The following is a 26,986-nucleotide window of genomic DNA, read 5'->3' on the forward strand; positions in this document are numbered from 1 at the left end:
TAGACTGTGTAGTATTCCAGCTTCAGCTGTAACTGACTATATTGACTAACATCATTAATTATAATGAGATTTGAGAGACCTGGATATCATGCCGAATGCTATATTCAGTGTTCTCTTTAGGTGTTCCTTAAGCATGCAGTGCCATCTGGAGTGTCCTAAATTATCCTTCTTGACCTCCAGCTACCAGCCCAGATGTGTGTTGGTGTATTCTGTATATTCTGTGTCAAATATGTTCTGATTTCTCAGATATCCTAGGGACGTTGGTAGATAGAAGGAACCTGCCTTAAGGTAATTGGTTTAGCTGTTAGAGACCTGAATCCCACTCTAAATGTTTTAAAGGGCTGTAAGAACTAAAGCAGAGCATAGAGCTATTATTATCCTTGCACTGAGAAAGGAATTAGGAGAAATAAGTCCTCCTTTATTTTGTTTTATACAGATATTTGCCAAGTAGGCAGAAGAACAGTTCCAAAGCAGACACAGACCTCCAATTGCTTGCTCAACCAGTGGAGGATCTTGAAGCTACATACATTCTGTAGTATGGACTGAGGGGCATGGAAAAACATACCATTCTAGGTATAAGATCTTGTCATAGGCATTTGGCTGCAGTAGAGCATGAAAGAAATAGAGAATATAAAATAATAAGAAAATGGGCTTTATAAGTCCTATGGCATAGAGAACAACATGTTTGCTTTTTTTAACAGGGAATCTTATAATTTTACAAAATATTACCAAGCAATATCATAATAGAAACACATATATAAATTTTATTCTTGCTTTCTCAGTGAAAAAATATTAATATAATTTATTAATCACCCTATAGTTTAGCACTTTCCTAGCATTTTAAAGCCTTCAATGTCTTCTCAGACCTATTTCAGTATTTGACATTGCCATTAGCTAGTAGTCAGTAGGAGGATAGCTGTTGCTGTCAGTGAGTAGACGAGGAATGCAGCAGTGGCAATGGTAAATTCTGTGGCCAAGCGCTAGGCTGAAGTGGACAAGGGGTTTCTGGAGCAGGCTGAGTTGCAGGAAACAGTTAAAAGGCTGCGCAGTATTAGAGAGGCCGAGATGGAGATAGATAGGTGGTTTCATAACCAAGTTCCTGTAGCAGGCACCACTGAGAATGAGGCGCCTTGGATCCTGGTGACCCACAAAAGAGAATGGGGCCAGACTCTTTTCAGTGGTGCCCAGTGACAGGACAAGGGGCAACGGACAAAAACTGGAACACAGGAAGTTCTGTCTGAATATGCGAAAAAAAATTCTTTACTGTGAGAGTGACCGAGCACTGGCACAGGCTGCCCAGAGAGGTTGTGCAGTCTCCTGCTCTGGAGATATTCAAAACCCGCCTGGATGCAATCCTGTGTAACCTGCTCTGGGTGATCCTGCTCTAGCAGGAGGTTGGCCTAGATGATCCCCAGAGGTCCCTTCTAACCCCTACCATTCTGTGATTATCACAGAATTACATCCAAAACTGTGTAAGTCACAGCCTGATTTTCTCCAACCTCCACCCATCACCCCCGAAACTGAGAATTCATAAATTCCAGTACAAAACCATTAACCCCTTTCATCTATTTATCCTCATATATAGACTACAACTGATCAGTTACTGACTTGGTTCCTTTACAGGAAAGAACTGTAGTGCTGTGTAGCAGCCAGGGAGTGTATAACAGTCTCCTAAAACTTGAAGGAAACCAGATTGGGGCTATTTGCTCTACTTCCTTGTCTGTGTTTAGTATAGACCGTATTCTGATTAATGCTATTTATTCTCTCTTTAAAAACACATTAGAGAATGTTGAGGCTGTGATCCTATATTAAAAAGTTAAGTAATAATTCCATTCCAGAACTGTACTTTGCATAAATATGGAATAATTTAGATTGGGAGGGTCCTCTGGAAGTACAATTCCCTGGCCAAAGTAGCGTCAGATTATATTAGATTGCTTAGGGCTGTGCCCATCTTTTGAGGGATGGAGACTCCACAACATCTCTGGGAAGCCTGTTCCACTTTCTGACAGCTGTCACTGTGATATTTTCCTTTACATCTGTTTGGAATTGTTGGTGCTGCAACTTGTCCCTGTTGCCTATCACTCTTTCACTGCGCACCTCTGAGAAGAAAGCAACAATTTTTTTCTCTATTACTACTCATTAGGTAGCTAAAGACACATAATTGCCCATTCCGTGGGCAGGGGGGCGGGAATTATGCCTTTTCTTCAGGATGAATAAACCCGGAGTTCTCGATCTCCCCGTTCAAACCCCCAGCCATCTTTGTGGACATGTGCTTTTTTTTTTTCAATTTGCCAATGCTTTTCTCATATTTGGTTGCTGCAGGCTGTATCACTACCAGGCACTACTGCAGACACAGCCTTACAAGTGGTGAATAGTGAAGAATAATTACTTCCTTGGACCCACTGGCTACTTTTAAATTGGGGCTGTGCTCTCACTAATGTAGCCCACTATAGAGCTGGCCTTCACCACCACAAGGGTGCCCTGCTGAGTCACATTCAACTTGGTCCATCAGGACTCCCATCTCCATTTCAGCAAAGTTGCCATCAGGACTCCCATCTCCATTTCAGCAAAGTTGCTTTCTGCTATAACTGGGTAATCTCCATTTCACTGTCGTTGTAAAAGATATCAAGTCTGATGTGTCTATTCATAAACTGAGCAGAAGTTAAATATAATGTATGGAAAATTTAAGGGAAACTGTCTTATCCCAGGCAAAGAAAGTGATCAATATTTTTGTGAAGAGGCGAAATTGCACTTCACCTGGATCAAGTTGTCAAAATTGAGTAAAAAGAAAGTGGCTTGATTTGTTGTATGAAACTACTTATAGAAATTAAGACATATGGAGAAAGAACATGAGACAGCTGAATAACTGAAATATTAGAGAAGCAGCCAGAAAAACATTATTCTAAGCTAAAGAGATGAATAGAAGAAGGTAATAGATGAAGCATAAAATGATGAACAGTTAGAATACATTCAACAAGAATAAAATGGAAGACGTAAGTCTGAAAGCAGAATACAATAAGTTGACCTGAGATCCAAAACAGAAATTGAATACAGGAGCAAATGATAAGCAAAGAATATAAAGCAGCAGAAGAATAGGGGAGCAGAAATGTGACACAGGCCTCGTGTGATGAGATAAGGCAGATGACTAGAAGATCTGAATTGAAGATGTTGGCAGTGAGATACAAGTGTTGATGAATTACTAAGGATATGAAATGAGTAAGTGATGGAAAGAAGATTTTGAAAAGCTGTACAGTGTGCACTCACAGTAACTGAAATAAGCCTGGTGAACTTTCTCTCAGGAGAGATATCCCTCAAGTAAATGAGGGGAAGCAAATCTCAGAATTGTTGTAAGAAAAAGTAAAAATACCAGTACAAAGCTTGATAAATACAAGTTCAGGAAGGGAAAATAAGAGAGAGTAAAAATTATGAGACTTCCACAATCATGCAAGAAAATATGAGAAATACAAGAAACACAACATGCAGAAGATGTTTAACACCAATTCCAGAAAAGAGCAAACACGAGCAAATGAGAAAACCAATCCACAAGAAGGGAGAGAAGAACAAGTGAAGAACTATTGAGTATTAACTTATTAATTCCACTGGCATTTACAAGGATGCTAGAGAGGAAAATGAAGAAGTACCTGGCAGTGACTTTTCCAGAGTGAAGCAGAATATAGCTCAGATTCTTGTGATAACACAGATTCTGGAAAATATCACCTATTAGATAACCCACTACAGTAACTCCACAGGACTCAAATAGGCTTTAGATTACATTTCAAATAAAAGAACACAGAATGCCCAACAACTTAAGAATGAGTGTCATTTCCAAGCAGATAAGCTTGTTGACACAAAATGTCTTTAGAGAATTAGTGACAGCAATAAGAGCAGATGAGAAGCTGACCAGATGATTACAGCCCACAGAGAACAGAGACAAAGATGTTATCAGATGTGTTCATTTTAGTGATTAAAGTAGAAAAAACTTTTGTACTGGGAGCCAAAATAGGAAAATCTATAGTATGTGAGAAGTCAGTGAGACAACCAAAGGGGAAACCTTAGATGTACAAAACATGTTGACTTCATAGTCTTGTTCAACAACTGTTTATGGAGAATGACAAAACAGACTCATTAAAGCCTTGAAGAAATTACTTGAAATCAAGATAATTACTGAATTAAAGAGAGCCAAACTAATCCTAAAAAGTTAGATGTCTGCTAAAGTACTCAGGAGGAAGAGGGCCCTCAAGTTATCAAAAGGAAGGGCATAAATAAGGAAGCAATTATCTAAGTTCATACTATAAGATTCAGGAACACTTCAGCTTTCAATGTCATGATCTATGAACAAGTAGTGTCTACAATCTTCAGGATATCTTCAGATGTACAGTAGTCCTAATGTGTGCAAGTTAGGGCGTGCTCTATTAGTTCTCCATTAGATCTCCATTAGATTTTTTGGACATATGGGAGACAAGGACAAGGACACGCATGCTGGCACTAGAGGTTTTTTCCTTTTTATTTTTCTCTTCCTTTTTTCTTTTGATATCTTACTTATTGAAACTTTGAAATTGAAAATCAGTTAGAACAACCCCAGCTTGAATTGACCAGGTTTCCTAAAGAGAAGGAAGCAAATTCTTTTAAACTTTCAGTATTCCTACATAAATAAATTTTCCATTCAATCACAGCAACAGCAAAACTGCAAGAGCAAAGTTTTGTTTCACTTTTTACATTTTAAGTTCTTTAGATAAGAAATCTTCATTTCCTGTACGGTTAATGCAAGCTTGTTTGAAGTTACATTCATTATACATTTAATGACTTCTGCAATTAATAAACCCAGCCAACTTTGACACAGAAAATCATGCCATGAAGAAGAAGCAGGAAACAATGGATTTAAAAAGAGTTTAACCCTCAAGAACACTATGCAAGTTTCTCCAGAACTAAGAGAAACAGAAGTTTTACACTTCCTATTATGAAAAAGGTATTTAATAGATTAATCCTCCAGTACAACTATTATATATTCAGTGTTGCTTCCTTTTTAAGTCTACATCTCTCCTGGACACTCTCCAGAAAAAGACTGAGGAGATAGTGGTCTCACACAAACTTCATACGAATAAGAGACCTTGTAAGTTGTTTTTAGTTTGCTCCCTTCTGACGTGGTTTAGCCCCAGCTGGTAGCTAAGTGCCACGCGCCGCTCGCTCACCCCTCCCCCGGCGGGATGGGGAGGAGAACGGAAAAACAACGGCAAAGCCTCGAGGGTTGGGATAAGGGCAGTTTACTGGGACAGCAAGGGAGAGGGAAACAATCAACAACAGCGCTGATAACAGATAGTAACAATGGGTGATAACAGAGAACGATTTTACCGATCCGATGACCGACCAGACGCTCGACCCGTCCCGGAGCCACGCCGACACGCCGAACCCCCCCCTGCCCGACTAGCCCCCTTTTATGGTGAGCATGATGTCACATGGTATGGAATAGCCCCCGGCCAGCTTGGCTCACCTGTCCTGGCTCCTCGGGAAATTAACTCTATCCTTGCCAGAACCAGGACATTATCCACCCCTTATTCCATACCATCTACGTCATGCCCAGATTATTTTACAGATCTCATTGCCTTACTCTATGGGCTATCGCTCTAAAATGTCTGTCGAGTTCATTTAGTCCATGGCTTTGGGTTCCATCTGCCATTATAGTCTCTCAGAGCAGGAGCAATGGTGCGTGCTGCTGGATTGTTGCACGCTGCATCCGGAGTTTTCACAGCCGGTGTATCTGGTATGGTCCATGCTCACAGTCTGGATGCTAAAAGATGTGATTTTTTTGATAAAGTTTCTGGGCACCAGTTGAAGTCAGTTCTAGTTTCATCATCGTGGCGCTTTGTTCAGTTTCAAAGTCCATCCTTCATTAGTTTTTGGTGATTCTTACGGTCATACCATTGATACAGTATATTGCTATTAACATCATGCAATTTAATTTATTGGCTATTTTCACCCAAAATCAAATCCCCTTGGGGTACACACCAGACTTCCCCATCCTTTCTCATCACCCACCAAGCGCACCCTGGTCCCTGAGCAAAAGCAATCCCACAGATGGGCTTGCCTTTGCCTGAAGCAGGGGTAACCCAAACTGTTTTACCCAACATATTTTTCATGTGCACTACAGGAACTTTATCCCCTTCTACTGGGTGTGGGAATTTTGATTGGGCAGGGCCAGCTCGATTGGCAGATCCCCGAGTGTTAACTAACCAGGTGGCCTTTGCTAAATGTGTGTCCCAGTGTTTGAGGGTCCCACCACCCATTGCCCTCAGGGTAGTTTTTAGCAGTCCATTACACCTTTCAACTTTCCCAGAGGCTGGCGCATGATAGGGGATGTGATACACCCACTCAATGCCATGCTCTTTGGCCCAGGTGTCTATGAGGTTGTTCCGAAAATGAGTCCCGCTGTCTGACTCAATTCTCTCTGGGGTGCCATGTCGCCACAGGACTTGGTTTTCAAGACCCAGAATAGTGTTCTGGGCAGTGGCATGGGGCACAGGATATGTTTCTAGCCACCCAGTGGTTGCTTCCACCATTGTAAGAACATAACACTTGCCTTGGCGGGTTTGTGGGAGCATGATGTAGTCGATTTGCCATGCTTCCCCATATTTATATTTCAATCATCGGCCTCCATACCACAGAGGCTTTACCTGCTTGGCTTGCTTGATTTGCTAACCCTGAACAGGACTTGGAAAGCATGCAGGAGACCTAGCAATAGGAATATACTGGCATGAACATTCCAAGGGTATTCAAAATACTCAAAAATTGTTGTAACCAACCAAAAGGGAAAAGAGGAGGTGAAAGAGTGGCAGAAGGTATCCCCCCCTGTCTTCCCCATAGATTGGGTGCAATTATTAATCAATTCTGAAAGATACTGACCGAGGTATGGGCCTGACTGAAATGCTACATACACATACCAGCTCAGACTCATGACTGTCAATGATATCGTAAGTCATTATCACACAATACAACAACATGAGAACACAAACCCCTCTCCCAGAGGTGATAAACAGCACCACAGGGATTGCATAGAGTAAACACAGGTTTACAAACCAGAGCCATGTGACCAAACAGAACATCATTATGACCAGCGACTGTTTCAATAACATTATAAATGCTTATAACAACTTTGTATTAACACATTTGGGTCAGACTTGTCATTATCACAACCCCTCGAGCCCCACGTTGGGCGCCAAAAAGGACTGACGTGGTTTATCCCCAGCCGGTAGCTAAGTGCCACGCGCCACTCGCTCACCCCTACCCCGGCGGGATGTGGAGGAGAACGGAAAAACAACGGCAAAGCCTCGAGGGTTGGGATAAGGGCAGTTTACTGGGACAGCAAGGGAGAGGGAAACAATCAACAACAGTGCTGATAACAGATAGTAACAATGGCGATAACAGAGAACGATTTTACCGATCCCAGGACCAACCCGTCCGGGAGCCGCGCGGAGCCCACCCCTGTCCGACTGGCCCCCTTTTATGGTGAGCATGATGTCACATGGTATGGAATAGCCCCCGGCCAGCTTAGCTCACCTGTCCTGGCTCCTTGGGAAATTAACTCTATCCTTGCCAGAACCAGGACACCTTCTGTCTTACTATTGTCCTTTGGACAGTTAATATAATAGCTGCAGTATTTTAGCAGAATCAGATGATTCCTACTAAGTCAGTGATCAGAGACTCAGAGTGTCTCCTCCCTATGCCGGTTGCCAGCACTGGACAAAAGCTGTTAATTGTGAGACATGAGGGCTGTTGCTCCCCGACTGTTCTGACATGGCCCCTATCTCTGAACACTACCTAATGATCCCTCAGGAATCTTCTGTGTGTGTGTAAAACCAAACTGGCTATTTCATGTCCGAATAACGTGGTTTACATCATTGAAAAAAGTATCTCAAACATTTCTCTTTTCTTTCCTCACCTTTTCTCTCCTCTAAAGATGTCAGCAATTTAAATAGGCCAAACCATAAAAACATCCCAAATCCTTGAAGATGAGTCAGATTTTTTTTTTCTCTGAGCCTCTCTACTGACTCTGACTGTTGTAGCATTCATATTAATCCCTTCCTTAAGAACATACTCTGAAGTTTTGATGTACACCTACATTCATCCTGTTTCATCCCATCATGATGGTAACACAACTTACCCTTTTATCTTTGGTGACAAAAGAAATTTCTTTTTAGAAAAGCCCACATTAACTGTGGTGGGTTGACCTTGGCTAGTCATCAAAATTTGTAAAGTTCTGGGTCACTCATCCCGTACCTATTATAAGAATTCACTCAAGCTCAGAGCCAAGTAATCTGAGGTGCCAATGAGGAAAGAAAGGAGAGGTTGGTATTACTTGCAATATCTTCCCCTCTGCCTTTCCTTTTTCAATAGCTGTATTCTGTTCAGACCAGTGCTATGTCTCAGTTGACCACTTTAATCACACCAGAGCTACACAGGAAGCAAGCTGCAGTGAACCTGGCTAGAATGATTTACTATTGCAACATGTCACCCTATAGGCTTAAAATGCACAAAAACACCCTAGTTTTAGGCAGCTCTCTGTGAGATGCAGGCAATATAGATTTCATGCTGTAACACAAGAGGGATAGCAGATATATCTGTCTGTACTAAACCTGTCTAAGCAGCCATGGAACCTCTTGCTGAAGGAGGATTAGCTTCTTATCAGGTATTAAAATCCATAATCAGAAATATAATAACTGGATGGCTTGGTGGGTCTTTTTGGGCAATGCAGAAGGGGTCTAGAAGGTCTGTCCAGAAGATGAAAATTTTGAAATGGGAAGCTAATTAAGTGCTATCGCTACTTAAGCAGGTAAAGGCTAAGAGAACTGTGAGTTAAGTGTGTGGATTTAAAAGTTGGAGAGGGGCTAATAAACAATGAAAAATAAAACATTATGCTTAAGTCATTTGTATTTGTCAGAAACAGTATGTTTCTTTTTCTGACTGCAAGACCTTGTTGATGACTGAGGCAAAGAAGATGTTGAATACTTCAGCCTTATCACCTGCCGTATTCAACATCAGGCAGGCAATTCTTTGTTCAGCTTTAATCAGATATTCTTCTCTTTTGTTCATATACAAAAAGTAGTTTCAGGAGCGACTTCTGTTTTTGGTTAGACACATCATATTATATTAAAGAACTTCTGTATTAATTGAGTATGAAGAAATCAGCATGTAAAAATAGTTATGTAAATTTCTGAAGGTTTTTTTACACCTCTGCCTTTCCAATGATCTATTTTTCTTCCCAATTGATGTTTCCAGGCCACAGACAATAACATCATTTATTTGGTTTCGGTTTTGTTTTGTTTTGGTCTGTTTTTTATTATCATCTTCTTATCATAGAATCATAGAACCATGTTTCAATGATACAATTAGAGTGCTACTAGAGTGAAAGACATAAAAAAAAGTCAAAAGATCCTATCCCAAAGGTCTCAACATTTTAATAGGAAATCAGTCTGAAACAAACAGATACGTGAAATGGGATTTTCAAATATGTGAAATTAGGCTGTCTACAAACCAATATTTATTATTGTGGTGAAAGTGTTATTTTTTCACCCAAATTAACATTTGTGCATTTTACAGAATGATCATTTTAGGATGCCATTTAAAAGAAAAGAAGTTCATTTGCTGGCATGTTGAGATGACTGGGAAGCACAACAGCATGACAATGACAGTAGCAGAGATGGTAGCTATGAAATAACACATGTGAGTGAGCACAAAGGAATCAAGAAAAGCATCATATGAAATGGCAGCAGATATACAAACAAGAATTAGGCTATACTTTTTCAGAATATGTGATATTACTTGTGCAATTCAGTTATTGTTACATAGTTTAGGTTAAAGTTTAATTTATATAAACCATCTGGACTCTTGATAAATAAGAACTGACAAAAATCATACAGAAGTTTGTTTGAAGTAGTTGTTTACCCCAAAGAATTCATTCATTGGTGATTTGGGTAAATATCATCACTCCAGGAGCTTATCCAGTCTTTTTATGTAGTAATTCAGATGAATGTACCAGTACGTTATTGAGTTAATCCTCTAGTGAAAGATATTACCAAAATGGGTGCATGTACACCTACTTTTTCTACATGAGTACTGTATTTTTATTGTGTACAAACTTAGTGAGCTAACATGGCCGTGATCAATGCAATAATAGATTTTTTAGCCTCTTGGAGATATTTGCATGACTATATACGTAACTTTTTTAAAGGATAATTTTACTCTGCTTTACATACTTTAGAAACAGCAATGAAGCTATACTATCTCAAGACTGCAGAAAGAGTTTTATTGGCATGATGTGGGACAAGATTTTTGTGAAGCTTTGTATTTTTAACTTATTTTCAAAAATTTGCCTGTGATTAAATTTAGGATACAGTGGCTCTGTATACAGATGAAATTACTGTATTTCTTCTGAGCTACAGATATACAGAATTTTATAGCATTATCTGCTAAAACATTATTACTAGGATTAAAAGTATTAGCAATAATTTTTAAAACAGCAAACTTATGTACATTACTTATAAAAGGAATAGCTGTAGAGGTAAGATGTAGCTCAAAGCACACGCAGAACAGAAAGAATAGGTTTTTTGTATTGCACAGCAATTGTACTTGGTTATCTTGATGTTATTACTCTCTGCAGGTCTGTTAGACCTATGTTTAGATAACATACGAAAAAAATATTTGTCGAGTTCCTAGTGGCCTCTCCTACAATGTCAGATCTCAGATTTTGTAATGTTTTGTGTTTCCTAAAGCAGAAAGATTGATTGTACCCATGTGAATTTTCCTGTAGAAATAAGGAAATTAACTTAAAAAAGACTGAATCGCCCATTACAGGACCCTCTATGTGTTACATTACAAGCATTTTCATGTGAAAACAGGGAGCTAACAATAACTCTTGCAGTGAGACAACCAAAGATATTAGTCCCTTTCTCCCTTCTTGTCTCTCTCACATGCAATCCTATCATTTTTCTTATTTAAACCTTAGCAGCTAGATGATCATTGGCTTTGTCAAATGTTAAGTCAGCTTATTTAAAGGATGGCACACATGCCTTGTGTTAAGTAGGTTTCAGGCTTCTGACAAATTTCCATTGTATGCATCCAAAAAGAAGTGCCTATAAGGCATTGTAATCCACATCATTGACATACATGGAAGTTTACTTGACGAACGTTATGGCTGAGACTGAAAAGAATGAAGGATTGCACTGCATATAGGAAGTAAGTTCAAATAGCAAAGGGGCAAATGTACTTGACCCACATGCATTTTTGCAAACATTCTGCAAAGAATTCTCAGCTCATTTGTTTTGTCAAAGAATTTCTTTCTTATATATATGTATTTCCCTCTCTTATACGTGTATACTTCTGCTGTGATCAATGGTTTGAGAGCAGAAAGAAAGGCAATGTATGAAAGTGCTGCTGATAAATTATGGCTGAATAATAAACCCCACCACAGATGCTCATACTATAGGCATCAAACTATTGCATTAAATATAGACAAGGTAGTCTGGATTTTACAGTGTTCCCAGAAAGCATACAATTGTACATAACATGTTACAGATATTGGAGCTCAGTATTTTCATGTTTTTTTAACTGACCCAAATGCTGTGATAGATTTAGAGATTTTTAGTGACTTTATGAAATATAGAAATTGCAGAAGTTTAGAATGTTCTTAGGAGTGTATTAAAAAACCCTCAATTGTTGCGGAATGACATAGGAAGAGGAAAGAGGAAAAAGGAACAGGGAAAGAGAGAGAAAGAAAATAAGTGGCTGCAGAATGATGTTACATTCAGCATGTGATCATAAAGAAGTAATTTTTCTCAGTGCATCATCACCTATAACAAGAATGGCTAATGGAGAGTAGATCCCAAGAATACTTTAATTGGCAGGGAAAGAAAATTTGTGCTGTTGCATATGTGTGATGGGGAAGGGGAAGGAGAAAAGGAAGGGGAAAGAGGGAAGGAGAAAAGGGAAAGGAGAAAAGGAAGGGAAGGGAAGGGAAGGGAAGGGAAGGGAAGGGAAGGGAAGGGAAGGGAAGGGAAGGGAAGGGAAGGGAAGGGAAGGGAAGGGAAGGGAAGGGAAGGGAAGGGAAGGGAAGGGAAGGGAAGGGAAGGGAAGGGAAGGGAAGGGAAGGGAAAAGATGTGAGTGGAGGAGAGGACATTGCTTGAAATGATGTTTGTAGATCATAGTGTTCCTGCAAGAGAAGTTGAAGATGGAAAAGAAAATAAATGAAAAGTAGAGTGCAGTGGACCTACACCAAAAGTTTTAAGGCTAATGAGAAGGGCCATCCGAAGAACATGAAGCTGTTAGAATTAGAAAGTTAAAAGGAAATATGCCTAGAAAAAAGGGAATAGGATACAAAGGTCAAGGGTAAACAGTATTTTAGGTTTCCCCTATTTAAGAATGACAAGCTACATCTAGGGAAAAATAACCAGAGGTGAGTTAGTGACTTCAGCAAGTGAGAAAAAATAAACCAGATTAGAACCACAATTCTGCCTTTTCCTTGGAAGGATGACCATGAAAATATGGGAAATAAAAAGATCTCATTCCAATTGGCAGCTAGGACATTAGCCATGGTGTATATGCCATATCAGAACTGCAAATTAAATCATATAATGTACACCTGTCTTGTTTTACAGTAATAACCAGGACATCTCTTTCTGATTCTGTTGCTCGTATAGGAAAAGTGAGAATAAAGAATGTTAGGATATTTGTGGATCATATAGGGGATGACTTAGGGTAGTTTTTAGATATTTCTGTGTTAGGAATTGGCAGCTTTTCTCTTCAAATAACTGTTCTCTAGCATTCTAAGTGGACTAAAGGCTTAAGTCTGTAACCACTTATGCAAATGACACTTTAAATTGGACTTTCTCCTATGAGAGTATGATTAGATCTGTTTGTGAACCATTGCAAATTTATAAGAAAAATCTCCCAGTCCATGGGCACCAATCAGGGAACTTCCAACTCTTGTCCGTAAAGGAGTTCCTTGAAGCCCCAGGTAGTCAACCCTGATTTATTCCAATTTTCATCGACAATCAGTTCAGATGTCTGGTGTTTTCAAAACCAGAAATTTATGAGGACTGCATGAAACCACTCTTCAAAACTAAGCACATTTCAGCCAAGCATGTTCACTGTTTTTGTTGTTTAGATTTTTTTGAGAGATGAGTTTCTTGGCTTTGATAAATTTTAATAATTCTTTGGATATGAATTTGATTACTCTTACAGCAGATAAATACGTATTTATTAAGACTTTTCTTGTAATCATTAGCATTAAAAAAGATGTCTCTTTTTTTTTTTTTTTTTAAATACTAGTATACAGTATTGCAAAAGAACTGACAAACAATATACAATGATTTTACAGATTTTACATCTCCCAAATCATAGTTCAATCTGTTGATTAACCTCTGGCTTTGCAGAGAGATAAAATTCTGTTTCTTCACACCTTTTCACATCTGTGTATAAACCTGGTTCCATATTTCATCTACATAATGAGCCTCTTTCTATACAACAGAGATTCCAATATTTTTAGGGTTTGGGTTTTTTTAAAGAAACTTTCTTTCCCACAATGTACTTTCTTTCTTTGACAATTCTTTTGTCATCATCTTATTGCTTATGTAACTATAGGATCAGTGAATTTTTAACCATGTTTGTACATGGCTGAGAAATTGAAATCAATAAAGAGAAATCAAGTCAGATGATAAGTCTGAGCTTCATGGATGGTAAGAGTAGACAGTATTTGGGAATCAATGGAATTAATTCCAATAAGCTGTCCACTGCCATTGAATGAAAACAAACAAGCACACACCCACACACCCCAAAAAACAAACAAACAAACAAACAAACACACCACCAAAACCCAAACAGTTCTGTCCTAAATTATAGGGGGGTGGGATATATTGCATTCTATCACAGTTAGTTGTGCCTGTTTCTGAAGAGTGGGTGGGCAGACATTACAAATAAAGATTTGCTAATGCTTGTGAATAATACCACATCAGTACTGTATAAAAAGATGCATCAGGATCACTAGTTCTCTTATGAACCTGGAATTACTCTATACGTCTTAGGTATCAGATCATTCTGCTAAAGCTAAGTATGCTGCCATAGACTTTTACAGGAGAAAAATACCACTCTCTATACTTGTATAACATGTATACTCACAAGATTCTGCCACTGCTGGGTGGAACTGTATTGTCTGATCTAATTAATTCTCAGCCCTTATGTGATTTTTCTCTTTCTCTCATTTCCATTTTTTTCTCAGTTTATTGTACTCCTTCAGACTAATATCTTAGTCATCTTTAACTTCTAATTCTAGGATTTTGTTTGTTTGTTTTATGGATAGTAGTGAAAAACAATGATACACATTTGATTCTTCTAGTTAATATTTAGCCTTCATCTGCCTATTGTTCTCTAATGCTATGCCAAAGCTCATATTCAGTGCACAGAACTGACTATAACAAAGACTTAGGAAGTGTACTTATATAATGAGGGAGGGGGAAAATAACTACTTTAAATTTATGATTTACATGACTAACTTTGAAGAAAAATTCTCAATGTATACTGGCTGAAAAACTTAAAGATGATTGCTGCAGTATTTCAAGCCAGGAAATTCAGAAAAGCTAAAGGAAAGAAAGTGCATGTGCATTATAGTGAGAGAAAATATTATAAATTCTGACATTTTTCATAACCATTTCCTTTCTAAATGTGTCAGAAAAAAAAAGGAAAGTAGGAGGTCTTGCCATAAAATATGAGAAATTCTAATCTGTGTGTTTTGAAGTCTGTGTTTAGTTGCTTAAAACTACTTATTTGTGTTGGTGTAATCATATATGGGAAACTTTTTCCAATTTTCACCTTAAAAAGTTCACATTTGTTTAAAGCAGGACCGTATCACCTAGTTAAGGCACTTAACCTGTGCACCTGCTTAAAAAGCCTAGTAAACTGGTGCTCTTAACTATGGCAGAATTCAACTTGCAAATTGTCGCTCTCTCCACTATACACTGAAACTAACACAAACACAAGTCCTTTAACTGAGAAAACTGTATTGCATGCAGTTTCAGGGATTTTTCAAGAGAAATATCCTTATGGGAATTTTCTCTTATTTTTCCCCAAGATTTTCCCCATCAACTACTTCTGGAGTCTGAGCCAGATAAACCTTTGCATTTAATCAATATGGATGTTATCATCTGCTTTCGACAAGCATAGCATTTTACTGCATATCACAGAATCATAGAATCATATAATCGTAGAATAGCAGGTTGGAAGGGATCTCAAGGATCATCTGGTCAAACCTTTCTTGGCAAAACTTCTTCCAGACAAAAGCACTGTCTATACAAGATGGCCCAGCACCCTGTCCAGATGAACCGTAAAAGTGTCCAATGTTGGGGAATCCACCACCTCCCTGGGGACATTATTCAAATGGACGATTGTTATCATTGTGAAAAATTTTCTTCTTGTGTCCAGGAGTAACTTGCACCCATTACCCCCATCTTTTCCATGTGACTCCTTGTAAAAAGGGAGTCTCCATCTGCTTTGTAGCCACTTTTTAAGTACTGGAACATGGTGATGAGATCTCCCCTAAGTCTTCTTTTCTCAAGGCTGAACAAGCCCAGTTCTCTCAGCCTTTCCTCATACGGCAGGCTTCCCAGTCCTTTGAGCATCCTGGTGGCCCTTCTCTCCAGCCTGTCCACATCTTTTTGTGTCTAGAGGGGACCAAAATTGAACACAGTATTCCAGGTGTGGCCTGACAAGCGATGAGTAGAGTGGGAAAATGAATAATTTACTTTAGGTATGCACAGTACTACTCCCAGTAACTACAATATCCAGAAACAACTGGAAGGACATTAATTGCTTATCTAAAAATGCAAATAAGTGGAAACTGAAGCATGAAATTACTTTCTGTACACTATATACTATATTTGTCATTGATATGTTGCTTTAAGTATGACAATGTTCTTTATTTATATATGTGATCATTAGCCTTGACTCTTGTTTAATATATTTTAGCAAACATTACCTGGAGGTAAATCTATGCATATATTGTACATTTATGTAATTAGGTTGTCTCATTTATTGTGGCTGACAAAAACTTTCTTCTTCCACCCACCTCATTTTAGATGAGCCAAACCAAATGTAAAATAAAACAAAGCAAACCTCTTTCGTGTCTTAATTGCTTTCCAATCTATTTTCGGAAGCCTGAGTTCTCATGGCTCTTGCCTACTTTAGATTTTGGACAAATGCATACACAACTCACTGAAATCAGTGGGGCACAGCATAAATGCTTTTTTCCTAATCTTCCATATACTTTTTCAGACACAGTAACTACAGATACATTTTCACCTCCAGAACTAATTGAGTGATTTATATATCCGTGCACCTTTGAAATTTGTCAACATTTCAGAATCTCAAGACCTGTGAATTGAATGTATAAAAATCCTAGAATACTCCATCGTGGTATTGTGCACTTAGGCACATGTCTTGCAAATCATAGATCCAGTAAAAACTGCTTGTCTTCCTTAAAAAGTTCCCTTAAAAATTTGATCTTTATATTTTAAAGTGAATATATCCATTTTTACTCTAACCATGATATTCAGATAACCACTGCATGTTTAGCAGTGTACCTGTGAAAATCTCATTGTATGAAACAAAACCCTCAAACAAGTAGAAAAAAAGTATGTTTGCATATTTGATTATACAATGCATTACTACACATCTTGAACTAAAAGGAGGTCTAAGGCAGAAATAAGGTTAGTTATACCATTCTGTCATCTCAGCAGCGTGAATTCAACCCTCAGGGTGGGAGAAAGATGCTTAAAATGGAAATCCAGAGCCATTTTAGATGCCCTGGCTCTCATTCTTGAACTCTTGCTTCTGTGGGGTTCCTGCAAGTCCTATCCTCTTGCACCAGGGTATTTTTAATTTGCCTGGAGATTTTTTGTTGGTGGGTTTTTTTTTCCATATAATAGCTCTAAACACCCATATTTAAGCAACAGAATTGTTCTCCTGTCTTCATAGAACCTCAGACTGTGCTTCTAGTGACTTCCAGTGTGTCTGCAAAATAAAGCATCTTTATTTTTCTTTCTTTTGAACCTTCATCTAAAGGAGAACAAGAATGGATAAAAAGAGAAAAATCTTTCAAGTTAATTTGATATTAGATTTCTCTATGTATGTCTACATCACATTCTTAGAATTAATATTATGTGTTTTCCTATAAATCCACTAAAATATCATAAGCTTAATTGAATCCTGTGATCTACAGTCACTTTTACTCCCAATGGAACCAGTGGGAACCTACTTCTTATTTATTCTCAGTCCTTTTTACTTTGATATCTCTTTCTATATTCACACAATAAGGAGGTTTCACAGTATTGATAAAATGTCAAAGAAGTTTAAGATTAATCAATTTATATTTTTCATTGAAAATAAGTTTGGTCTTGCATCTGGAATGCATTGGGTGTGCTGATAGTATTATGTCTTTGTCACTAAATTTCTTGTGGTAGACAAGATTATTTCATTTGTTAAAAAATGGATATTCAAAACCTTTTATAATGTCTTTCTGCAAATTCTGGATGGAGGGAAAAACACAACACCTCACAACAGAAGCCATATTCAAGCCTGTTTCTATTTTTCCTAATCTATTAACTTCTCAAGAAAAATATTCTTGAAATGAATGAAATGAGTGAAAAGAGAAGAAATCAGTGAAATGACTAATAGTACAGGATATAAGACAAGGCTTCGCACAGGGCTTAAACAAGTTCCAAAAGTTACGGTTGATTCATAGCCTTGCTCATCAAACAGAATTAGTAGCTGGAAATGTGATGAAAGACATTACTGGGCTTTGATCAATCAATTTAACAGTTTTAAGAGAAATTTTGTAAAGTGTCTGCAGTCAATCAGTAGCAAAATGAAAGGGAGCTGCATGAATGTATATGTGAGGCATCATCAGAACTACTTTCGTATCAGCACAGCTTTCACTGTGTGATGAGCAGCCAGCAGTGCTTAGAGGGTTGAATAATCCTTACTGAGGACAAGCAGTTCTGAACAGTACAGTTCATGTCCGCCTCAGCTCTCTCTTACAATATAGATAAATCAGTTCTGATGTGATCGCAATTGGAAAGAATCATGTGTGTTATTTTTAAAATTATGATTCTTGATTTACGTCAAACTTGTCTTTATCAAATATGCTCTGTGGAAAGCTGAGTTTTGTTTTGGGTTTCTCTCTTCTGTAAGAAACCTTGCAAAATAATCTTTCTGGCAAACTGAGGGAAAATCTGTCTTCATTCAAGAGATAAGTTTGCTTCAGTGCTCTTTTTCTACTTTACAAAAATCCTTGTGCGAATGGCTGTTGCATGATACTCTTGAGACTTTTAATGTCACATTTACACATATACACTATTAGCTGCAGCAATGAAATTTTTATGACCTTTTGGTAAAATAGTTCATATCTTAACATATTTGAAAAAAATAGCAATAATGGTCTTGTTTCACTTGTCTTTAACTACATTTTTAAGTATTAGCTGACAGGCACATTCATTGAATTATGGCAGTAGAAAAGTATTCAGAATTTTGATTCTGGACTAGACAGTAATTCAGAAAAGCTGAAAGAGCTCTTCTGCAGTCATAGAAAGTAAAAGTTGTTATCCATGTACTTGCTAAAAAAGATGCAGTCATGCCTGTCTTTTCCAGAACCAAGCAGGAAGATGAAATAGAGCGCTGTGGGCTTTGGGGAAAATAAGCTAGCCTGATGTTTTATTATCTTGCTTGGTTTTAATACATATCTATACAAAGTCTAAGGCAAACATTTATTCTGAACTGGTTTTTAAATTCTCACTTTGTATGGGAATAGCAGATAGTACATGATAAAGTTCAAGACCCGATTTCAAGCAGGTTTGATGTTTGAATACATCATCTAGCCTTCAGGACATGGGTAATGTTTTAATACAAAAGTAGTTTCAAGAATACAAAAAGAAAGAGGAAAAAAAGAAAAAAAAGCATGTGAATGTATAAAAGAATGCTGATAATTTTTGTATTGGTATATTGCTTTCACCTAAACAAATATTTTTTAAAACATCCAAGTAAAAGACAGCTTTTTGTCTCTCTCATTTTGTTAAGGATCTAATTACTTTACAGTCTAGTTTAATTTAGTTTCACATAATGGAATTTCTGTACATCAAAGATGATTTGTGATCCATATTGTTGAATTTGGTTACTACTCATATATTTTTCCCTCTGAAGTATGAGAGATCTTTATATTCTGAGACTTCTCTATAAAAAAAGTGAGATATTTAATTTTAAAAAATAAAAAATAAAAGATATTTATTATTTCTATAACATTTGTGTGTGTAAAGTTAATTGCATTTCATTTCTGAACGCCATCTGGGCTGCATAAAAAGAAGTGTGGCCAGCAGGTCAAAGGAGGTGATTCTCCTTCCCCTACTCTGCTCTTGTGAGACCCCACCTGGAGTACTGCTTCCAGTTCTGGAGCTCCCAGCACAAGAAAAATATGGAGATGTTGGAGTGGGTCCAGAGGAGGGCCATGAAGATGATCAGAGGGCTGGAGCACCTCTCTTGTGGTGAGGAGCTGAGAGAGTTGGGGTTGTTCAGCCTGGAGAAGAGAAGGCTCCTGGAACACCTTATTGTATTTTTTCAATACTTAAAGAGAGCTCATAAGAAAGACAGAGAAAGTCTTTTTACCAGGGCCTGCTAACAGGACAAGGGGCAATGGTTTTAAACTGACAGAGGGTAGATTCAGATTGGACATAAGGAAGAATTTTTTTTTATGGTGACAGTGACGAAAGACTGGAACAGGTTGACCAGAGAAGCTGTGAATGCACCATCATTGGAAGTGTTCAAAGTCAGGTTGAATGGGGCTTTGAGAAACCTGATCTAGTGAAAGATGTCCCTGCTCACAGCAAGAAGGTTGGACGAGATGATCTCTAAAGGTCCCTTCCAACACATATCTACAATTCTATGATCTTTGTTGTTGTTATAATATTATGGCTATTTTATAAAAGATTAGTAAAGTGAAATCCATCTGCCTTAAATTTGAACATCTGTAGGTGAAGTTTTCATGTCAAGTCACTTCACAATCAAGGAAGCAAATAGATGTCTTTCTGACTATGATTCATAGATTCTATTTTGATATCTGTATGGTCACTCAAATTCCACATCTGATTTTTTTTTTTTTTAAGTATTTAAATAAGTAAGAAAAAAATTGAGAACTATTACTATCAAATACCCAATAAAACCTTATCAACAAAATCAATTTGATATAAAAGAAGACCAAAAATATGTTTTCAAGTAAGCATAATGCCATGGTTAAATGAAAAATTACAGTTCAAGAAACAGAGCTGTTTTCAATTCTGTCACGGAGTATCGCAGAATCACAGAATGGCTGAGGTTGTGGGGGACATCTGGAGGTCATCTTGTCCAATCCCCTGCTCAAGCAGGGTCACCTAGGGCCAGTTGCACAGAACCATGTCCAGACAGCTTTAGAGTACCTCCAAGGTTAGTGTTTCCACAACCTCACTGGGCAACCTCTAGCAGTCCTCAGTCACCCTCACAAAACAGAATTTTTTCCTTATGTTCAAATGGAACCAGTGAGAGATTACAGATTATTACCTTATAATAATATTCACTTTAAGTAGATGCTGAATAGTGATTGCATATTAAAAATATTAATGTCTTTTAAAGTGTTTCAATGTTACAGCAAATATTTGTCAATAATTTGTGAAAGATTAAATAGTATGTATACTTAAAGGCTCAATTATCACCTTAGCAAAACACTTAATAAAATTTGAAATGTTATTTGCAGGCTGTTACTTTTTTGAAATTGCATGGGTTTCAGTGAGGAAATTGATTAAAATTTAAATACAAAAGAAAGATCGTAAAGGTTTACTATTTAAAGGTTATGTGCACAGAAAATTCACTGGTTGTTGAATGTTTTGAAAAAACCCATATATTCACTGAAAATAATTTTAATATTTTAAATTATATTACATAATAGTCTTTATTTTTCTATAATATTACAATGCAGTACTTCATGTTTTCTTGGGGGTGGAGTAAAAAAACCCAGTGTTTCTATTTTTTTAACTATGGCTTTTGATCTCAAGTCCTCTTCTGCACCATCTTAATGGTTTGTGTACAAGGTAAATTTTGATCGACAAGCAACAAAACAGTATTAGGCGGACAGGATGAAATATTATGCTCCATCAGTGCTGTCTCAAAAATAGGGAAGAAAATAAAGAAATGCAATTTGCTTAGGCCTAAACTGTATTAATGTCTCATCTGGGGACAGCAATTACTTATTTACTTCAACTCAGAAGTCGTAATGGAAGTCTGTATTGGTTTCCACTTGATAGAGTGCTGCTGCCAACCTACTTGATCGTTGACTGCCAGTCAATTGTCAAGAACCCAATGACTTCTTTTCATGAAGGGCTAAGGTGCAAAAAACCCTAGGGCTGTCTCCAGACATTATCGATGAGAGTCATCTGACCAAGGAAGACGCCTGTAATTTGGACTTCTACCTCTGAGTTAGTCATCCTAGATTTCCTTTGCAGACAGTGAAGAAAAGCAGGCATTTGTATGAAACAAAACTAATCAAAGAAAGCATGCACATGTACAGAAGGTAATTCCAATGTGTGTTGGTCCTGTGATCAGAGCAAAATTTTTTTTTCCTGTTTACAGGGAAAAGAAAAAAAACCCAACAACCCAACACCCTGGGATAAGGAAAGAAAATCTGCTTCTTTTGGCAATAACACAAGTACAGGTTTATTTGAAATGTCCATGAAGATATGAAATTACGGTAAATGATTTTTCACTTTGTCTATTTTCCATCATCATCTTTTACATTTACAGCGATCCATTCCTTTCTTTGCTACACCACTTGCTGGAGATATAGTTCAGGGAGTTTTGCTGAGTGATATCCATAGTTGATAAAAGTCTTGGAGGGCACGGATATGATTAGTTCATAGCAGCCTGCTTAACAAAACTAATGGAATATTTAATGTTAGTTCCCTCTGTCTCTACTGCTTTACTACCTGTATTTTCTACATTGTCTATCAAGAATCCCTAATCATATTAGCTAGATAAAACAGATTTAGCTACTTAGAAACAGGAACAGTAAAATAATATGTGCAAAACTAGTAAAGATTATTTTAAAATAATCATAATTAGGGACCACAACGCTTTTTTGAAAGTGTTGTTTTGTTCACTCTGAAATACAGTAATTGATGTGATGGAAAGGTGACATGTCCCAATGAACCAAAACCGTGTGTGACTTCTTGCTCATCAAGCTATTTTTCTTGACTATGTTTGCTTAAAATAGAAAGCATATATAGCAGACTTGAAAAAAAAAAAAAGTAATCTTTTTTACACCTTTATCACCATATACCCACTTTTCCTTCCTTCTGTAAGTATTTTTGACCCTCAGACTTCATACATTTAATGATTTTGGCAGGGGGAGGTTAAACATGTTAGTGTTCTGACCTGGAAGATAAAGGATCACTTGGAGGTGTTATTGGCAACAGCAATTTCTTTCTTAAAAAATCTGTGGTTTAAAATGAAGGATGAAAATGTTTATTTTAAATCTAATACAGAAAGTCTCAAAACCAATATCATATTAAAATGAATGTTTCTGAAAATCTGTCTTCTGTTTAGGAGGGGGTTTTTTTCTTCATGTATCTGGCCATTTATTACATGATTAGTCACCCAATTTCCTGCTGTGCTTAGTAAAGGTAAATACTCCTGAGATTAATCCATAGTGGGATAGGAATGCTACAGCAGGGAAAGACTTGCCACCTGAAATCACCCGTTTTGTTCCTTACTCTGCAGGTGTCTATATAACTAATAGCTTTGGTGGTAGAACAGTTCCATGTGTCCTTAACACTCTCAGAAAGGAAGGATCAGTTGTATAATATATTATTTGTATAGTCAAAGTCCATCTTTTGGAAGAAATTGAGAGAATTGCTTATAAAAAGGAGTAGAATGTAGTTTCCTTGAATAAAAAAACCCCATATATGAAAACTGGATAATAATCTGAAAGTAGGTTTATGTGGCTTTTTTGTTTGGTTTGGGGTTTGGGGTTGGTTTTGTTTTGGTTTTTTTTTTTGAGCAACATACTGTATTAATAGCACTTTCTGCCACTGTGTCTGATGCCTAAAAGAAACCAAAGCTTTATCCTAACTGACCTATAAAAATAATTGATCTGGGAAACAAGTGCTGCCTCTGTTTTTACTGAGAATATTTGCAGAGTTTTCACAGTCAGACCTTAGTTCCCCTTGGACTAAACAGTTTGCCCTTTATGAATTCCCTTTTCTTTCTGAAAAGCATTTGTTACAGAAATGAAAAGTGGTGTCATCTCTGAGTAGCTTCTATTCTTGCTTGGTAATACATGAATAAAAATATCCATGAAACAGTAGTTTTGCTACCCTTCTTTAAAGGAAGGCAGATATTAATACAGTATTTTAATATAAGAATTCATTTTCCTAATGATAAGCACATAGAAATCTTATTCAGATAGGAAAGCATCATTACAGATGAGAGGGACAGCTGTGATGTAAAAATATCTTTTTTATATAACAAGTGTTTAAAATAACAGAAATCTGCACATCAAAGTCAGGAAGACAAAATAGGGAGTAAAATTAACATCAAATGATGTCTGTATACTAAAAATACATTTTATTCAAATATTTTTGTATTGCTATTTCTATACCTTAAAAAGGCATTAAAATTATCAAGATTTGTATAAACTAATGTTAAAATATGTCTGAAATGTATTTTATTCTTTACTAAAAGTTTCTAAATCAGAATTTAAGAAACAAAGAGGAAGAATTGAATAAAACACAGAATATGTAAGTTCTTGTTAGACATAGAATGTATTAAAAACCCAGAAAAGTCTATTATTTATATATTGATTAATTTTTATTCTGTTCTTATTAAAATGATCTCTAAACATGTGTTTGTTTTGTGTGTGATACTATATATGGTAAGATGTGGCATTTATAAGACGGTGTACCTGTCTGTATTGTGATACAGATGTATTTATGGACATAATTTATTTTTTATTCAGGAATAATTGCATGAGTAGGAAAACAACCAGACTGCAAACCAAAACCCTCAGAATGGAGGACAGAATTATACATCCTTTAAGTGAGATATCACAAAATTCAAACTATATTTTATTTCCAGCACTCTTGGTTAGATGATCAGATGATTCTTGATTGCAATCAAATGCACCCAGCCAGGACTTGGAGTGTACATGATTTTTAACTCTGATTGGTACATCTCAGCTTAATAGCTTGCAGATTGAACATTCACAGAACACAATGTAAGTGAAGTTGGAATATCAACCTTTTGACTCACACTTAATGCTAATGGCAAATTTTTGGCTTAATGGAAAAACATTTAAATTGCAGGGAAATTAATGAGCTAATATCAGTGTTCAGAACCAAATAGCCTGATTAATGGTTTCTGTAGTTTGTATATCATACCTCCACAATGCTCCAAGTAAATATTTGAAAACGTAAATCATGTCTGAGTTATGTGCCAGCTCCACATAAATTGAATGTATTAAATATGCTGCTATTTTTTATGTTCATATTATCCAACACATTACAACTTTACAGGATTCTTTCTGAAGTATTTGATGAAATATTTTTGTTCATCATTCATATTTACAGTGTATTAAATGAAACTAAGAATTTAGTAGAAATTCAGGCATTTTCCTGTCACATCTCTGTCTTACAGACAAGTTCTTATTTCAGTTATCACTGTCAAACCAAATATTATTACTTAAACAGTTTGTTGGGGAGGAGGGGGGAAGACATTAGGTCATTCATTTGAATACAGTCCATGTCTGCGGCTTGTAAAAGTTATTGTTCTCTGATATCTTTTCCAATCCTCTATGAAATGAACTTGAAGTCCTTGAACAAGCCCTAATGGGCATTACAGTAAAACCACTAGCTTACATTGCCAAAATTAATTTCTTTATTGACTGGAAAAATTTGAGCAGCTAGTAAGCTTGTTTGTGGGTTGAAGCTGTGCAAAGTAGTGGCTTGCACCAATTTACATAAAGAACAAATATTTAAAATAAGTATTTCTGATGTTACAAGCCTATGACTGGATCTCTGCATTGACAATTCAAGTGGCAAATTTCACTGCTAGGTTGTTTCCTCTGACATATTTGTACAGAAACTAACACCACAGGCTACAATATAAAAAATGAATTTCAGCGTTTCCACTGAAATATAATCATCATATGCTAATATGAATTAATGTGCTTTGAAGTTTTTTTGGAGAGGGTACAGGAGAAGTTTTCAAATGACAGCAAATCTAATAAATAACAATATCTCAACTGTTTCTCTGATGGTCTAGTTTATGATTGAATGTAAATGTTTCAATGAGGTTGAGAATCTGAATTCAAGCCTTTGAAGTTGACTAGTTGCAGTGATTCAAGATTAGTGTGTGAAAAAAGACTTCAAGTTAAAGAGACAAAAGAATTCTAATTGCAGTGGAAAACAGGAAATCTAGTTTGGAATAACACTGGACATACCAGTTTAGGTAAAACAAATAACCACCTCCACGTTCAAAATGGAGTTTCCAACTCTTCCTCTCATAAGATCCTATACACTATATTTTTTCATAAGTTTGTAGCTCCTTATTTTCAAAAGGTAATAGAAAAGATGTCTCACCTACTGAAAAAAGAAATCAGGAAGAAGGGGATCTTTTATTTAATTCAATTTTATTTTTAGTAATTTATTACAAGTCTAGTAGTGTACTGGTTTTGGCTGGGGTACAGTTAATTTTCTTCATAGCACCTCATATGATGCTATGTTTTGGATTTGTGGCCAAAACAGCACTAATAACACACTGATGTATTAACTATTGCTGAGCAGTGCTTACATAGTGTCAAGGCCTTTTCTGTTTCTCATGCTCCCCTGCCAGCGAGTAGGCTGGTGGTGCACAAGAAGTTGGGAGGGGACACAGACAGGACAGCTGACCCCAGATGACCAAAGGGATACTCCATACCAAGTTGCTTGGGGTACCAAAGTAAGTGTTACGTGTGATAGAGCCCAATTTTCCTGGAAATGGCTAAGTACCGGCCTGCCAATGGGCAGTAGTGAATGATTTCCTTGTGTTCCTTTGCTTGTGTGCACAGCTTTGCTTTACCTATTAAACTGTCTTTATTTCAACCCACAAGGTTTGTCACTTTTACCCTTCTGATTTTCTTCCCCATCCCACTGTGGGGGAGTGAGTGACTGTATGGGGCTTAGCTGACTGGAGCTTAACCGCAACAAGGGGTAGTATATTGTGGTTTTGGGGTTTTTTTTTTTTTAATTTCTTCCTTATTTGAAGGAGAAGGCATTGAAGGCATAAATAGAAAGTCCTAACAAGAGAGATAGCTGATTTCTAAGCTTCAGTCTTCTAAAAAAAGTGAATAACAATAAAGACAGATTATGTTAGTCCCTCATATTGTGATTGCTAAATTAGTGATGTGCAGACATTAGATAGTATTATACTATTTGGTGATCCTATAAAACCAAGAGTCTGCAAAAGTGGGAAGTTATAGAATTCCTAGCCAAAAAAATCCTATTCCAAATGTCAGCATTTTGGCTACCTAACTCTTAAAGAATAATGCTACTTACAAATCTAGTAATAAATTTGCAGATTCCCTAGTTTTCATCTCAAGTTTCATAAAATTTTAGCAGCATGCCTTCAGATTGTAACAGAAATAAATAATCTGAAGCCAAAAATTAAGGGTAGGAAGTGACACCTTTTGCCTTACCCTAAACACAAAAAAAACCCCAAAAACAAACCCCAAAACAAAACAAAACAAAAAAACCCCAACCCAAACCAAAATTCAAGAATCTCAGCTTGGGTTTGAAAAGGGTAACCTTTTGCTTTATGTCAGTAACATTTTCCTAGTGATGGTGACTGTCAGAGTAGCCAAAAACTCTCTTGAACAAAGAAACTTCAGTGTAGCTGTAC

The sequence above is a fragment of the Balearica regulorum genome, chromosome 1 (genome assembly GCF_011004875.1).
Source record: "Balearica regulorum gibbericeps isolate bBalReg1 chromosome 1, bBalReg1.pri, whole genome shotgun sequence".
Classification (NCBI taxonomy): Eukaryota; Metazoa; Chordata; class Aves; order Gruiformes; family Gruidae; genus Balearica; species Balearica regulorum.